Source organism: Haliotis cracherodii, unplaced genomic scaffold (assembly GCF_022045235.1).
Source record: "Haliotis cracherodii isolate W230 unplaced genomic scaffold, xgHalCrac1.p SCAF_1, whole genome shotgun sequence".
Classification (NCBI taxonomy): domain Eukaryota; kingdom Metazoa; phylum Mollusca; class Gastropoda; order Lepetellida; family Haliotidae; genus Haliotis; species Haliotis cracherodii.
Window position 1 is genome coordinate 86,037,751 of NW_027266264.1, and position 17,590 is coordinate 86,055,340.

General features: G+C 43.5%; 1 long non-coding RNA gene across 1 annotated transcript; it reads left to right on the plus strand.

The window, feature by feature from the left end:
• The first annotated feature begins 657 nt into the window (after positions 1–657).
• LOC139470254 (uncharacterized) lies at positions 658–17,305 on the plus strand. Its single transcript, XR_011653765.1, has 3 exons — positions 658–759; positions 14,384–14,535; positions 16,646–17,305. It is a non-coding gene; the product is annotated as an uncharacterized lncRNA (long non-coding RNA).
• The last annotated feature ends 285 nt before the right edge of the window (positions 17,306–17,590 follow it).

The window sequence follows — 17,590 nt, forward strand, 5'->3', positions numbered from 1 at the left end:
GGCCCAGTCATCTGGGGCGAAGCAAGTTGCGTTCCTTCGGCGTGCAAGAATTATGAGGCGACTAACGGGATCGGGTGGCCAGGCTCGCTGACTTGGTTGATGCATGACATCGTATCCCAAATTGCGTAGATCGATGCTCATGATATCAATCACTGGATTGTCTGGTCCAGACTCTGTTATTTACAAACCGCCGTCATATAGCTGTAATATTGCTGAGTGAGGCGTTAAACAACAACCGACCAACGACAAGCATGAGTTGTTTATCTGAAGTGTACAAACGTTTAAATCTTGCGTTATGTCATGCATGAAAACTTTCGAGGATGTAACAATCGACATTCCTGAATATGGTTATTTCTTTATTGTTGATGAGAACATCCATGACTAAATGACCCAAGAGAATTATTCACCGTCTGAGCCCGACACCTCTACCTGGTTTCTTCAAGTGATGGGTAATTGATGTGTCACCTGCAGAGCACTACCTATGTTTTAGCAGACTCGTGGATTGAGTCACACGAACCATGCAATCAATGAAGAGTTACGCGGGACTCGCGAGCGATGATTCAAGCCGCTGACTGCAGCTGGCAGCAGTAGGTTTAACCAGGTTAAATTTAGACCCCATTATCAACTGCATCAGTTCCGGAAGTCGTCTGCTGCGTCTTACCAGAGTCACGTGATATCGACGGTGGCACTATTTTGGGTCAGAAAACGCCGAGGAGTCTTCACGTGAACTTCGAGGCAGCAACACGGCTATCGGCACCGGTGAGTTACTACTGGCGTTTATCAAATGCTTTTAGAATTTTAACTTTAACAGTTCCATATTTCACTGCACTGCGGATATTTAACCATTTCCTTTAGCAGCTGTAAAACTTCAGGAATGCAATTAACACCTAGCTCCCCGCGTTCGCAGGCAAATCGTGGGGAACAAAGAGCGAGGGGCAGAAGGCGGACGGAGATCCACGTACTGTTTACGTTGTAGTAAAAGGCATTTCGCAATATCACTAAAGACATTCTGTCGGGGTTCATAGTGGTCCTCGGATGCGCAGAGATTGTTAACAAAGCTCGTTAACACTAAGTCCTTTGACAGAGTGCTGACGAGAAGCCATACACATTCAAATGGTGTTATCTTGGAAATCTGATAATACTAAAAGTTATAAAGCGATCATGTTTATTGTAAGTTCCGATGGTTTCATCCTTAACTTCATTCAAAGATCAGGAGATATTTTGGTAATATTTAGAATTTTGAGAATGCTTATTTCAAATCTGAAAAAGTGTTTATCTTTGTATTTGTTTACTTTAAAGTGTGTATTCTAATGTTTAAATGAATAAAACTAATTGTGTAAGTTAAAAGAAGCAGGATTTCTGTTTTTGAAAAAAACACTAACTTCATATCAATAGTTTTAAAGTTAAATTTGTTGTTCAACGGAACGGTTGCTGTCTGTGAGTGTAAAAACTGTCAACTTTCGTCAAACCGGTGGAGTTTCCCGTGGAATGTGCACACAGTCTGTTGGCGTATACCCAAAGCCAAGTGCATGCACAACAGTCAAAACCGCTCCAGTCCTTTGAAGGCTCCCGACTGCTACCATACGCGGCGCAGTGTGTAGGGTACAAACAAATCGACAACAAATTTCCTTAAAGCCCTAGCTCGCCTGACACGAATTTCTTTGTTGTTTGTTTATTTGTTCAATGTTGTCTTGTATCTTTTCTCGTCCAACTCTGATCGAACAACATCCTTCGGTCCGGACACTCTCCCTGTCGTGATCAATACCGCCCTCCCCCGTCACCCTTACCCTCCCCCCTTCACCCTATCCTGTCCCCAGCGTATCCCCTGTAGGGAGGCGTTATCACAGAGCCATTCTCAAACGACACACAAGTATGGGGACAGCAGAAGTATGATTACTTGTTTGACTGAAACAAGACCAGAATGCAAATATTTATTTATGAAACGCGTTCACATACGATGGAGTTTTTCAGGGATCCATTCAATTAATTTTAATCACTATGTTGCCTTTAACGCCCTATGGTACCTCTGGCGTTGACAGTGTATATTTGATATTAAATAACGTTTGACTTTAAAAAAGTCGATTTTTTAGATATCTCAATGAATTTGTGATATCATAAGATATAGTAAGTACATGAACTAATTATTAATATCTCACATTGCATCATTTCTTAATATCTATAAATTTATCACAGATATAAATGATAAAAAAGCTATATAACTTAACAGAATTGAGTCTTCAAAGCCAAGCAAGTCATGTATTAACGCGTGGTAGATAGTAAGTAGTAGCAGCAAGGGAAGAGTGGTACAAGAACAACGCGTTGATGTCCTCCTTCTAATCGTCTTCAGCAGACAATGCGAGATAGAACGAAACTATTTCACGTGATTGATTCTGGACACTTTCCCTTGAGGCAAAATCCTTCCTTCTAAGTTTCCATTGTTAGGATTACACATCTAAGTGGTGGGATGGCGCTCTGTTTCAACAGTTGCCGCAGCACGGAAATCTCGTGTGGTTTACTCCCCCTTCAAACATATCCCGTGACTTCCGGTGACAACAATCTCTGACCTATATAAGAAGGAATGAGGAATATGACTCGCGATAATGAACATGTGTCACCCGGCTTGAACTACCCCTTTGGTACTGTCTAGAACCACCGTTTTGTATCTTCTACAACCACCCGTTTGTCCCTTCTGGAACCACCCGTTAGCCTCATCTGGAACCACCCGTTTGGTCCTGTCTAGAACTTTCCGTTTGTCTCATCTAGAACCACCCGTTTGTCTCATCTAGAACCAACCTTTTGTGTCATCTACAACCACCCTTTTGTCTCATCTACAACCACCCGTTTGTCCCTTCTGGAACCACCCGTTAGCCTCATCTAGAACCGCCCGTTTGTCTCATCTAGAACCAACCTTTTGTCTCATCTAGAACGACCCGTTTGGTCCTGTCTAGAACTTCCCGTTTGTCTCATCTAGAACCACCCGTTTGTTCTCATCTAGAACCAACCTTTTGTGTCATCTACAACCACCCTTTTGTCTCATCTACAACCACCCGTTTGTCCCTTCTGGAACCACCCATTAGCCTCATCTAGAACCGCCCGTTTGTCTCATCTAGAACCAACCTTTTGTCTCATCTAGAACGACCCGTATGGTCCTGTCTAGAACTTCCCGTTTGTCTCATCTAGAACCACCCGTTTGTCTCATCTAGAACCAACCTTTTGTGTCATCTACAACCACCCTTTTGTCTCATCTACAACCACCCGTTTGTCCCATCTAGAACCACCCGTTTGTCCCACATGGAACCATCCATATGATTGTGTTTTTGTTTATTTGTTGTTTAACGCCGCACTCAGAAATATTCCAGCTATATGGCGGCGGTCTGAAAAATAATCGAGTCTGGACCAGACAATCCAGTGATTGACATCATGAGCATCAATCCACGCAATTGGGATCGATGACATGCATCAACCAAGAAAGCGAGCCAGTTTATGGGTTTTTTTTAGCGCTCATAGTTTGACAAGTTGAAACGATCTCAGAATGTTGTAAATATTCGGAAAAGGAACTTTTAATGAAATTAATAGTAATTAAGTAATCACCTTTATTTAAAAAACATAAACTAGTATCCAACTGGGGTCGCTACTTCACAAGACTATCACAGTTTTAGTAACGGTACGTAGATGAAAGTATATATCTTCTACGTTGATGAAAGTATTATCTACGCAGACGATAAAATCTTTTTAGAATGTGACACTCATAAGTTTCCATACTTTTCCATTAGGTACCAACCCGATGTTATTCCAATAGCTGTCAAATATATGAATTATTTGTTGGAATGTAGGTACCCGGATGTTTCCTTGTCTCCCCTCTACTTCCGACTAAGACAGGATATCGCTACAGCACCAACATACACCGACCTGTCAATGATAATGTGGATGATATCAAGAGGGGCTTTTCCCACTCTCCCTATCAATACCTTGAGTGGTATACTGGAAAATATCCAAACATCCAAACATATGGAAACATCTTCTGTCTTTCCCTTCACCACTGATAAAGGTCATTTTCACCCTAAACACTCTACTATACTGACCGCTGACCACATGAGACATCTGTCACCTCTAGGACCATAGGGCCCTGCCCGTTATAGTAGCATCCCGACATGAGTTCCATGACTCGGTACCAAGATAGAAAGATTATTTAGTAACGTACACTTCTGTTTCACGTTATCGTGCGAGGTGCCAAGCTAGCACTCACATGCCCCTTGATTACTATCGTAATGGCCGCGTGTATCTGACGGCGCATGCGCTCTGCGAGACTAACGCCAAGTCTCTGAAGATATATTATTTTGATCGAAACACGCAACTACATTTAAAAGAAAAGGAGCCCTAGTGAGATGGGAGATTCAGGCCTGAGCATGTGGAATATTAGACTTGCTTCATTTAGGGCTATATATCATTACAGTAAGGGCTAGCAAAAGGGAAATGAAATGGTCCAGGGACTGTGAGACAAACTAGCTCTATGCATTCTCCAAGAAGTTGGAATGATCCCGATAGTTGAGTTTCTCTGAAGGTTTAGGCAGACAAAATACAGGAGACTTGGTAGTTAAGTGACAAACGGCAAATTCTCAAAATTGTTTAACGTCCATAGCAAGACCGATGCCCCCACAGCATTCCAAGCACACCTCCTTAGACAGATGACAGCAGGATCATAAATCAGTAGACATTAACGATGCACAGCCTCGCTACCCTTTAACTGCGTATCAAACTTGTGCGGAGCAGGTTTCTATATTACCGTCATATGTAGCGAGTAATGAGATGATGTTTCCTGTTCACTGCACTCTGTTAACTGAAGAGCGTGGCAGCTATTGATCATAAACCCTCCATATATACATGGAATCTGAGGCCTCATCCGCCTCTGTACATGCTAGCTGAATGTGAAGAGCAAATGTGGAAGTAATACATAAGCCAATTAGCGAAGCCCCATCATGCATTCTGGTTTTCGATGTGGCACTCTTGCGCTGTGGTTGAGATATACTACGGCTCTTGTTACTTCGGGGTATCTCTTGAAGATAAAACAACGCACGTGTTTCTTGTTTAATTCTATCCGGTAACATCCTCTAGTGTGACTCAAAGTCCAGAGCCGCATTGTGTCAGTGACCATGTTTGTCATGCTGCGGGCGATGAGAGGCGACCGGTGCCCGGATGATGCAATACGCATGATCCCAACCTTGAGTTACGTCAATCAAATAAGGCAATGCTGGGTTGATTATCTTTGGGGTCACGTGAGATGTTAATTGCTTCAAACTGAGAAGCAGGATGGAGGCATTAAACATTTGTAGAGAAAATATGCGTTACGTCCGAGGATTATCTTCGAAGGCTGTACTGTCTTTACACCCATGTCTGTGTGTGAATCATGCTGTGAACACGTCGACGTCTTTGATCACTTGAAGCCGGATACTCCTTCTCAAACTACAGGGGGAAACAGGATCGCAGTGGTCCTAGGTAAATTAACATTCAGGAGTAATAGCATACATAGGACTTACTAAATTTGGCTTGTACCATATGTTTCAGTGTTTTTTCAGGTGAACAATTGCCTTGCCTTTGATTGTGTTTATGACGGGTGCCTTTTCGCGAACACCTGGTATCATCACTATTTGATAGTGATTCACAAACACATGCTCATGGTATAGTCGGATTAGTATTATCGACTCCTCTTTATGCAGAGATATCTTTTGGAAGTGGAAAGGATTTTGTCGCTTTATTTACAGCTAGGTGATACCCGCAAGATAACTCACAAAAACAAATCATCTCTCCGTTTTCGTGTTCCAAAATGTACATATATGTAAACACAAACGTGTTGTAAGGATTCCAACAAAAAAGCGCCGTTGCGTGACCTTGATCGCATTGACCTCTTACACAAGGTTTTCGGGTAATGCGTTTGTAACGACTCGGAGACTTTAGAGTGGATGTTTTTCAGTCGACTTGAAATCAATTTGTGATGCGAACACCAGTCTGGAGGGAAGCTGGGGTGTTAACATTGGCGGCTTGTAATTAGCTTTCCTTATGTCACGTGACCTAGGATCCATTAATGAGGAGACACATGGGGAGGGACAGGGTACGGAGGCTGACATTGTCGGGACCCCTGTAGTTCCTCATCAGCACACACACCGAGCGCGCGCACACCACACACACACGCACACACGCACTCACACACAAACATACACGCACTCACACACGCACACACACACGCACTCACACACAAACATACACGCACACACATACACCACACACGTACAGACACACACACTCACACATACACACACACGCGCACACACACAGACATACACGCACACACGTACAGACACACACACTCACACATACACACACACGCGCACACACACACACACAAGTGCACACACACACACATACATACATACACACATACATACATACATACATACATACATACATACATACATACATACATACATACATATACTTTCATACATACATACATACATACATACATACATACATACATACATACATACATACATACATACATACATACATACATACATACATACATGGCACACCATCACTTCAGCACCACGCAGCCCAACTCCCACACCCTTACTGTCCACATCACGTCAACATCACGTACACCCCACTCCCATGTACACCATCACTTCAACACCACGTAGCCCAACTCCAACCCCCTTACTGTCCACATCACCTGAACATCACGTACACCCCACTCCCATGTACACCATCACTTCAACACCACGTACATCCAACTCCCACCCCCTTACTGTCCACATCACCTCAACATCACGTACACCCCATTCCCATGTACACGATCACTTCAGCACCGGGTAACCCAACTCCCACACCCTTACTGTCCACATCACCTCAACATCACGTACACCCCATTCCCATGCACACCATCACTTCAACACCACGAAGCCCAACTCCCACCCCCTTACTGTCCACATCACCTCAACATCACGTACACCCCACTCCCATGTACACCATCACTTCAACACCACGAAGCCCAACTCCCACCCCCTTACTGTCCACATCACGTCAACATCACGTACACCCCATTCCCATGTACACGATCACTTCAACACCACGTAGCCCAACTCCCACACCCTTACTGTCCACATCACCTCAACATCACGTACACCCCATTCCCATGTACACGATCACTTCAACACCACGTACATCCAACTCACACCCCCTTACTGTCCACATCACCTGAACATCACGTACACCCAACTCCCATGTACACGATCACTTCAACACTACTACTGGACCACAAAGCACGTCTAGTCTTGGTGGGGTATTGTACGTGCAGGTGCTCGGTACCTGTGACCATCTGGCGAGACATACAGGGTTCTCATACTGTCACTTCACCAGGTATCAGTGGTGCGGTGGAGGGGAGGTGAAAATGGGTTTAATGTCGCGTCCAATAATTATTGCACTTATAAGACAACTGTACAAGTCAGGACTGATATCGATTTTTAGACCTAGCCCACTGAGATACCATGCCGCAGTTTAACATGAATACCCCACTCAGGCACAGTATACTGACTCCGAGCCAACCAGTCCTTGTTTTAGCCCCGTAATGCCGAGCGCCAGACACGGTAACAACAAGTACCATCTTTTAACGTCTTTTGGTATGACGCGGCTGGGATCGAACCCCGGACCTTCAGCTCTTCGGGCCGACGCTCTACCGATCGACCACGAAGACGGTCGTTTGGGTGGAGATTCAATATGAGGTCAATGTCATATGTAGATATTTCCAGACATGGCAGTTTATGGTATGCGAAACGTATTTCCAGGTGTTTATATGTGGTTTTCTTTAATCAAGCAACACTACACACAAGGAGAAGTGATTTATACATGGGAGCGTTATCGGTTTACCTTGTTACAGAAAGTGCATCATTTCATTTACCTTTACAAACGTGTGTTGACCACGCCGTTGTTGGGTGATGCCAGCATCTGTAGGTGATTCAAGTATCTATCTGCGAAAAGTAACCAGCATTAGGTATATAGCAGTAGATGTGAGTCGTGCACTGAATAGTATCGAGTCGTCGTTGTCGTCGTTGTCACCTGCTTCACGGCAGGAACTGAGCAATTACTTTCACGGGAGTCATGGCGCTCCCTCTCGGAGATTTAAATAGCCCACTGAGGGCCGTGCTCTCTTATTGACCTAATTGGTGTTAGTTAATAACCTCTTTGTTTACATTAAACAAGATTGAGTGGTGTTTCCATCAGCTGTAATAGACAAGGCATAAACAGGAAAGAACGTAAACAGTGACATGTGTAAAATCTCCTTCCTATACATTTGCAAAAGACTGATTAAATACCTTTGCCATGTAACGTGTAATTAGACGATCAATCATCAAGCGGTCGCCCATTCATTTAGAAAAAGGTAGAAACGTGAAATCAACGTCTATGCGGTTCCTGTCACAACCCCTTTCTCCTCTAGATAGCTTGTTATATAAGACCATTTAACGCCCCTGCCACCCTTCCCCTTCCCGACCCCCTTCACTTCCCCCTTTAAAAAATGAACAAAACAAAAAGTGAACATACTCGAGCTTCCGTGACAATCTGCGCCATCTGGATACAGACGAGACTTAACGAGAGTTACCAAGTCCAGTAGACAGTAACGTCGCCCGCAGCATGGTGTCTGCATCACCGTGACAGTGATAGTTTTTTATATTATTTTTTATATTTATTTAGGGCGGAGAAGAGGGTGAATACGGCACGAGATGTTGTCTTGTACGTTGATTGTGGCGTAGCGCTAGCTTCTTTTCTCTCTCCTCAAAACTCAACTGTCCTTCATTAAAGAAGATGGATATTCCACACCGATAAGACTTTCGTGTCACCCATTCCATGTGTAACACTTTTGAAATATCAAACTTTAATTAATGCAAAGGAAATAGTTTAAACTTGGAATCAGAGAAAATTGGGTTATATACAATATATTGCGCTTTTAAAGGACTTGTGTTAGAATTCCTAATCCATGAAGATTAACATTGCCATCTGGATTTACTCCGACTCAAGCAACTATTTACTGTATCGATGCGCCACGAAAAGCGTAATTGTCGAGAACATCACGTTCGTCGTTTCAAATAAACATCACGCATATGGCAACACTTGGTTACTCTTGCCTCAACCTAATTCTGAAAGTTTACAATTTGGTTTGGGAGCTCTCATGCTTTGTATAAACAGAGAGTCTGTATAACGATAGGAGGGTCAAACTGGACTCCTCTTCCTTAATATCTGGGTCCCCTCTGACGCTACCATTTGATGATGTTGTTGCTGCCGCTGCAGAAGCTGTTGTTTGCGTTGCTCTTAATGTTTTTTGTGTACGGATCTCATAATATTCACGCGCGTAATATGTGTTTTGAGATATTATGGCTCCGTTTTCAGAGTGGGACAAATAACCATTTCACGTTATATTCAGCGACATAAGGCTTTCATGTGTTTAGGGATGAAGTAAAACACTATTTCAGTTGTGTTCATCTTGTGTTTAGTGTATGTATACCATGGACTGTTTCATATCACATCTGATCCCGGTAGCACAATGTTTGAGTACGCCATGTCCGTGTTCTCCGCGCAGTGGACCAAGTGTGCGGAGCTTGCAACACTGTTTGTGGGAAAATCTACAAAACAAGCTTGTATTGTTTGCACCGGATGGGTGTGCGAAGGGATTATCAATGTTTGGACATATAAAACAAAGCTCCAGCAAGGGGTGCTAAAGACGGGCAGCGAGCACAGCCTGTACATAGGATTATTGACATAAACTCGGCGGCCGACAGGGATGCGCTCTTTGTCCTATACCATTAATTGTGTGGCTCCAAAAATCATACTTGTCTTTTGTGATGTGGTATACCACTGACATCAACATGAATGTAAGCTTGACAGACATGTTTTATTGGTGTGTATCAAATGTTTATATTTAACAGGTGCATCGTTTCGAAAATGCGGCAAAAGGGTGTTCGACTTGTGTCCTTCTTAAAAACTCCCCATGAACATTTCTCTTGAGATTTCCTCCCTTAAACACAACGTTCTCACCACCTCTGCCTGTCGCTATGATACGTATCACTGGCAATACCTTACAAGCTAGGAACTGTAAAAGTGCTCAACAATAGAAATATGTTGGACATTAATCTCACAAAACATTTTTGAGGCTGATATCTTCCCTATTTGATAGTGAATCATCAACACATGTCACATGGACACCCTGCGCTCACTTACTGGACGCTAAGAACAAGGTGTCTCAAACAGACATCCTGTACTCGCGCACAAGACACTAAGAACAAGTCGTCTCATGTGGACACCCTGTAAAGAAGCACCAGTCTTTGACAAGCGCTGGCCTATTGGGCGAGTAGCGCTGACCGCTGTCTGCAATATGTACTCGCCCGCTAGTCACAAAGAACACCGACCGCTTGTCTTCACTGTGCACTCGCCCGCTAGTCCCGTCTTCACTGTGGACTCGCCCGCTGGACGTGTAGGCGCCAGACCTATTGGACTTGTATCGACTGATACGGCAAACGGCATGTGCAGGAGATAAATCGTATACACGATGTTATGACCGTTTTTGTAACAGTTGCCTAACTGTACTAAAACAGCCTGGTTCAAAGCGCAGGTCGTTGTGCTGGGGGAGTGTGCATCTGTCCTCATCTTTCACTCGCAGATTAAACCAATCAGACGGGTCGGAGAGGAATCTGCTGACTCATCTGTAATCTGAAACATTTGTTTAAGAGATGTGTGTGTATCATACACGAATGCTATTGCCTTTGTTAAGGGGAGTTTACGGGTTCAGTTAGCAGCTGATGTTTTCCGTTCTAAAGACAGTTCATGGATAACACGTCACTCTCCGAGGATAGATCATACTCATGTAGGTGTCAAGTATCACTGATTAGGAACCGACAATTTATATTCTCTGGAGGGGGGGATAGAAAAAACATCAACTGTTCCAGAAAATACTGTAAAAAATAATTTTGCCTCAGGTTATACAGCCACATAAAATGTTGGCTGGTCGTCTGGGGAGAAGTTTTTATGTCTTAAAGTCGGGGATCCTGTGATGATAGTACTTGGTATCTGACAGGGACCCCGTGGTGATAGTACATAGTATCAGACAGACCACGTGGTGATAGTACTTGGTATCTGACAGGGATCCGTGGTGATAGTACTTGGTAACTGACATAGACCACGTGATGATAGTACATAGTATCAGACAGAGATCCAGGGTGATAGTACTTGGTATCTGACAGGGACCCCGTGGTGATAGTACTTGGTATCAGACAGACCACGGGATGATAGTACTTGGTATCTGACAGGGATCCGTGGTGATAGTACTTGGTAACTGACATAGACCACGTGATGATAGTACTTGGTATCAGACAGAGACCACGTGATGATAATACTTGGTATCTGATAATGGCTCCGTGATGATAGTACTTGGTATCTGACAGGGCTTCAGTGCTGATAGTACATGGCATATGGTTTCTCTGAGGCGTGGAGGGGTGCTCTAGAAACTGAACTTTAATCATCTAACTTTGCACATTCTTGGCTTAGATGTTTACGCAGTGTGATAAAAGCTTGCTTGTAAGTACCTTCACAGGCAGACAAACACAGATCGAGTTGCGGGAGGAATGCGGAAGGGGTACGATACCGCTAGCACCGTGGAGAATTTGGCTCATTCAAGCTCTTTCTTACTATTAGCATCACAGCTAATACTGCAGCAGAGATCGACAGAAGGTGTCGGGTCTGCTTAAAGCGTTAACATAGCAGGCATCAGCTAGACAACTTCAACTAGATATACAAGTCTTCACTGATACATGCATGTACCAGGGCACAACAGCAGGGTATGCACAGATAACCATGGCCGGGAAATATAGACAGATATCACACATAGCAGCACGGATATAGGTGAAAGTATTTTCAGGAATCCTCACTGAGAACTGCAATTTTTGCTTCTTGCTGATTGGCTAGTTCGTTCCTGAAGGTCTATTGTTTTCGTCGTTTGCGAGGAGGCCCATGGTAACGTTACGTCACATAAACGCATATTCACAAATAATTGATCATCACTGTTCATAATCTCACAGACTATTTGTGATTGTGATTGTGCTGATGTCTTCAAATGAAATCAGGAAACCCACATTTTTTCTTAGTTTACTCAGTAGTGAGTGAGTGAGTGAGTGAGTGAGTGAGTGAGTTGGGTTTAACGCCGCTTTTAACAGTGTTCCAGATATATCACGGCTTGTCACCTTAATGTGGGAGGAAAGCCCGAAGTGATGCAGGTCTCGGACGTTTACCACTTCGGTGAAACCCACGAGCAAGGGTATGGTGCTGACAAACCTAGAAACATAATCGGAATTCGAACCCACAATCATAGGTTTCTGGCGTGCCCAAGGAACGCAACTCTGCAAAGCGAATCGCGGCGCCTTTGACGACTGGGCCACTCGTGCCCGCGGTTTCCTCAGTAAAAGGGATTATGAGTATTGAAAAGAATAATCAATTCGGAATGACGGATTATCTATCCCACGTGAATTAATGTTAAAAGTTCCTCACAAAATTATTTCATTCAAGACATCTGCATCTTTCATCTGCAGTTTTTCAAATCTCAGAGGTGATTCTGTAATTATGGTGTGTCTTTGAGCTATTGCAAACGATGGGACAACGACTGTAATGTGACGGCTATAGCACGCCCTTTCTGTTGTACAATTTGATCCCTTTAGTATGACGCCCTTTCTGTTGTACAATTTGATCCCTCACGTATGACGCCCTTTCTGTTGCACAATTTAATCCCTTTCGTATTACGCCCTTTCTGTTGCACAATTTGATCCCTTTCGTATGACGCCCTTTCTGTCGTACAATTTGATCCCTCACGTATGACGCCCTTTCTGTCGTACAATTTGATCCCTTTCGTATGACGCCCTTTCTGTTGCACAATTTGATCCCTTTCGTATTACGCCCTTTCTGTCGTACAATTTGATCCCTTTTGTATTACGCCCTTTCTGTTGCACAATTTGATCCCTTTCGTATGACGCCCTTTCTGTCGTACAATTTGATCCCTCTCGTATGACGCCCTTTCTGTTGCACAATTTGATCCCTTTCGTATGACACCCTTTCTGTCGTACAATTTGATCCCTCTCGTATGACGCCCTTTCTGTCGAGCACGTTCATCTGTCGAGCACGGCCTGTGTGTCGCACAAGAAGATCTCTTTGGTGTGATGGCTATATGATCAATGTCGTTCCATACCCTTTACATTTCAAAATAAATTAAAAGAACATTCCTCCTGGAAAAGACTAATATCTACAGCCAGGGACGCTGCCAGCCATATATGTGAACATTCCATGCACCGTTTATGTTAGCTGTGCTACTAATGGCTGCTGATACCGTACACGTCACATTTAGACGTTCATAGTTAAAATAATACCTCCAGTGTCGAAAAAAATTGTATATATATTCATCAATGAAACCAAAATATTTGACATGTAAATGATAAATAGAGTCATTAATGCCTCGTCAATCAATTACATTCTTGAACGCTCTCACGTGGTGGGTCTTCCTCGGTCACCCTCGGCATCTGTCATCTTCTCAGGGGTCAGCTCAAGAATGTTAATCATCTTATGACTCCTCCTTCATCAATACCGTTATAGACATAAATTATATGCATGGGTTTGAGACGCTCCCCGGAAATCCACGTTCAATCAATTATGATGTATAATAGTGTGATGAGCCTAATTAGAAGGTCACGGTGTCATAATTTGGCCATATATACTAGCGATATATGTACGACGGGCAGATGTGCCCAGGGCATCGAAGTGGACGCTCTCCTGACCAAGCCCTACCCTCGAACATACACTCCTGCCGTAGGTAACTGTTGGAAGATATGTTTGGGATATTTCCTCATTTAGAAATTGGATGTATATTGTCCCATGGTGTACGGCAATCTATGGTACAGTTGTAAAAACGGGCGTGACTCATTGTACAGAGTTGCACCCCTTGTCCGGGTTAGGATCCGAAATATGAACACCAGATACGATCCAGTTATGATCCTCGATCTGTCAGATTCTCGTGCTTTTGGTTTCACCAAAGTGGCAACGTCTAAGACCTGCATCCTGTGCACGTTTCTCCCATATTAAGATAACATGCGGTGATGTCATACTTTTCAAAAGTCGTTAAACCCTACGAACTCGCCTGTTTTTCTTAATCATACATATCTTTGCAATGACTTTAGCTGTAAGGGGTGATCGTGCACTGTTGACGTTCAAACATCAGGGTGACACTGAATCGTGGACGACCATCCCGGGGTTCGTTCGTTACTTCACATCTTCCTTCTTTCATTCCAAGCTGTTTGTTTTCCAGGTGTGAGCGACAGACAAGCTTGATGATGCGACCGTGGTTGTTAGCCCTGTTCCTCATGATTGTAGGAGGGGCCTACTTGGTGCGCGCGCAGGATGAGGTTCAGCCGGAACCCGTCACCTCCACCGCCGAACCGGAACCAGTCTTCAATGCCAGTAAGTTGACGCCACACGGTAAACGTCCTGGTCGTACATATGGAATGGGATCTGTGCAGTGTTCAAAATAGACATGAGCCCGTAGGCCCGAGGCCAACAAATTTGTTCACGGGCTGAAAGTTTTAAATTTCGGCAGCCCTCACAGCCTCCAGTTTATTTAAGTAATTATTTATTGAGCATTAGTTAAGTAATTTGAAAAACATAACTTTCATATTATAAACAGTAGATTTAGACCTTTGAAATGGTGTATGACATGTAGTCGGAGAAATGTTTTACAAGCTGATTACTTCCTGATAAATGTTGTAAATCATAAATTTGAAGATAAATCAATATCAATGTATCAAATATATCTCATTTTCTTCCATTAGCCACATGTTATTCAACATTTCACTTTTATGCGTCATGATCACTCAATATAAACTGCCTTTTGAAAAGATAGAGCGGATCAAAATTGGTATTTTACGAGTGCTTCAATGACTTACTTGCATGGCATAGTTGCTATTGAATGAAGTAGTTCCGTTAATACAAGCGTTCACTTTCTCACGATCTGAACTGCACTGCTTGCCATGTGGTCTTACGTATCCAAATGAGAAACGTTTCTAATTGTTGCTACACGAGTTGGCAGGGCCTTTGAACGCAAAGGAACAAATTTGAAGTATTAATTTTTTTTAAATAATTGAGCATCTCATAATACTGTACTGAGTTTTTATACTCTGTGGACCTGAGCGTTGCCTATAATTAGTAGATTATTTAACAAGGTCACCCAAAGCAAAGACGCCTTTATAGTGGCTGCCGAAACGGGCACTGAATTAATGTGTTTATCGGGAGTTGTGTCGTGTGGTTTGTGTCGCGGTGTCCGGCATGTCATATTGAACAGGCCTGTTGGCCTATTGCTGTCTCAGCCTGTGTAGTGAGTGAGTATGGTTTTACGCCGCTTTTAGCAATATTCCAGCAATGTCACGGCGGGGGACACCAGAAAATGCTTCACACTTTGTGCCCATGTCGGGAATCGAACCCGGGTTTTCGGCGTGACGAGCGAACGCTTTAACCACTAGGCTACCCGACCGCCCTCTCAGCCTGTGTAACAGTGACATACAGTTGTATGTTATATCAGCAATAACGCTCCGTATTTCGGGGTTCCTGCTGTCTTCCCTCATCCTGACAAGTGCATAAACCTCGTGATGCCTTTTCTTAAACCCTTCCACAGAGTACATGAAACTGAAGCTCTTTGAATTATAGAATCACAGCTATGTTAGCATTAAAATACTAACCAAACCAAGCTATTAACGTGGTCATATGTGCATATATTCTGGAAAACAAGTTAGGCCCCATCCCTTCTGTATTTCAATTTATGCCGAACCATCTCTTGGACTTTTACAGATGACATTTATCTGATGTTTATTAGTAGCTAATATGTCACTGATACCTGATAAACAGTTGGGTTTTTTATAAGAACGCTGCCTGTTCCTCCAGATGTCACTAGGACTGAGTCATATCACATGATGGCAAGGGGCAGGGGATAATCAAATAGCTATTGCCATGGTTACACTGCATCTCATTGGCTCAGTACTTTTTCTGTATGTTAATAGGCGTATGTCACTGTATGACATTAAATACAAGATTCTACTTTTACAACGTACACAGGCTATTTTACGTGGATATATTACAAAGAGTGAACATGATTGTGGAATGTTGGTTCCTGTCGCTTTGTGTCAGCTTCACTATAAGGCTGTAATGACGTTTTGTCCTTGTCATTTTGGACCAATCTGAATGATTCACTCAGTTTCTGATAGTATGACCAATCGGTAACTGCTGCTTATCATCCTGACCCGTGAACATCCGGGTTAGAATAGGTCTTCAGCAACCAGTGCTTGTCGTAAGAGGCGACTAACGGGATCAGGTGTCAGGTTCGCTGAGTTGGTGGATGCATGTCATTGTATCCCAATTGCGTAGACCAATGCTCATTGGGGCGGTCGGGTAGCCCAGTGGTTAAAGCCCTGAATTGTGAGGTCCAGACTCGATTATTTACAGACCTCCGTCATAAAGCTGGACTATTGCTGAGTGCGGCGTTAAACAACAAACAAACTTATTATCCAAATTTATGTTGCAGCCGAACCAGAACCGGAATCGACGGCTGAGACGGTTGCCGAGACAACGCCCAGCTCCACCGCGCATGCGTGTTTACACATGCTCAGCTACGTCGTGGTCTTCGTTGTCATGGTGATGGCACAGTAAACCATTTCAGCAGCTACGTCATCGCTTCAAATGTGAAACATATCGCAACAATGTCCTTGCTCATCGAGGAGAGTCGACAATTTCGGAACAGTAATGACGTCATAGGAAGACATCCCGAAATGTCAGAGACGTCACTTGACCTGATCCGGCCTTGAACTCTGACCTCCAAGGAATATCATTCATCTTGTACGACCATCATCGCGCCCATTGAGCCATTCCTTGTCATCACGATATATCCTGTCATGTTGATGTTTGAGTATTTGATCGCACACGTGCCTTTACTTCACGACATCGACAGGCGATAGAAATAGGTACCAGTGTCATTCCGCCATTGTAAATGTGTACTCGATTGTGTCTTGTGTTTAACTTATTGTCCAAGCTATGTGTTTCTGATTGGTTCGTTGACGTGTTGTCGGTGTCACGTGTTCTTTGTAGTAGAAGATCCCATCAACCTGGCCCACGCGGGAAGCCTATGTGTTCAAATGTAAAAAAATATATATACATCTTTTAGATACCTAATAAAGTCAGCTCTTGTGAACTCGTCTCTGACTTGTCCCAGTTCTTTGTGCGGTATCGGGCACTGCGTCTGATGCATGTGTTTTGTGAAAATAGCTGCATCTTTAACCAATGCAGACACATAGCCTTTGCACACACATCTTAAGCAGTTGCATAATCATTATTTTAGCCAATTGGCGCGCGCAAACAGACACACACGAAGCTACGCACGCACGCACGCACGCACGCACGCACGCACACATATACAACTCTCCGGGGACTTGTACACACAGACGAATCTCACTGTATGAACTTAAACACGTAC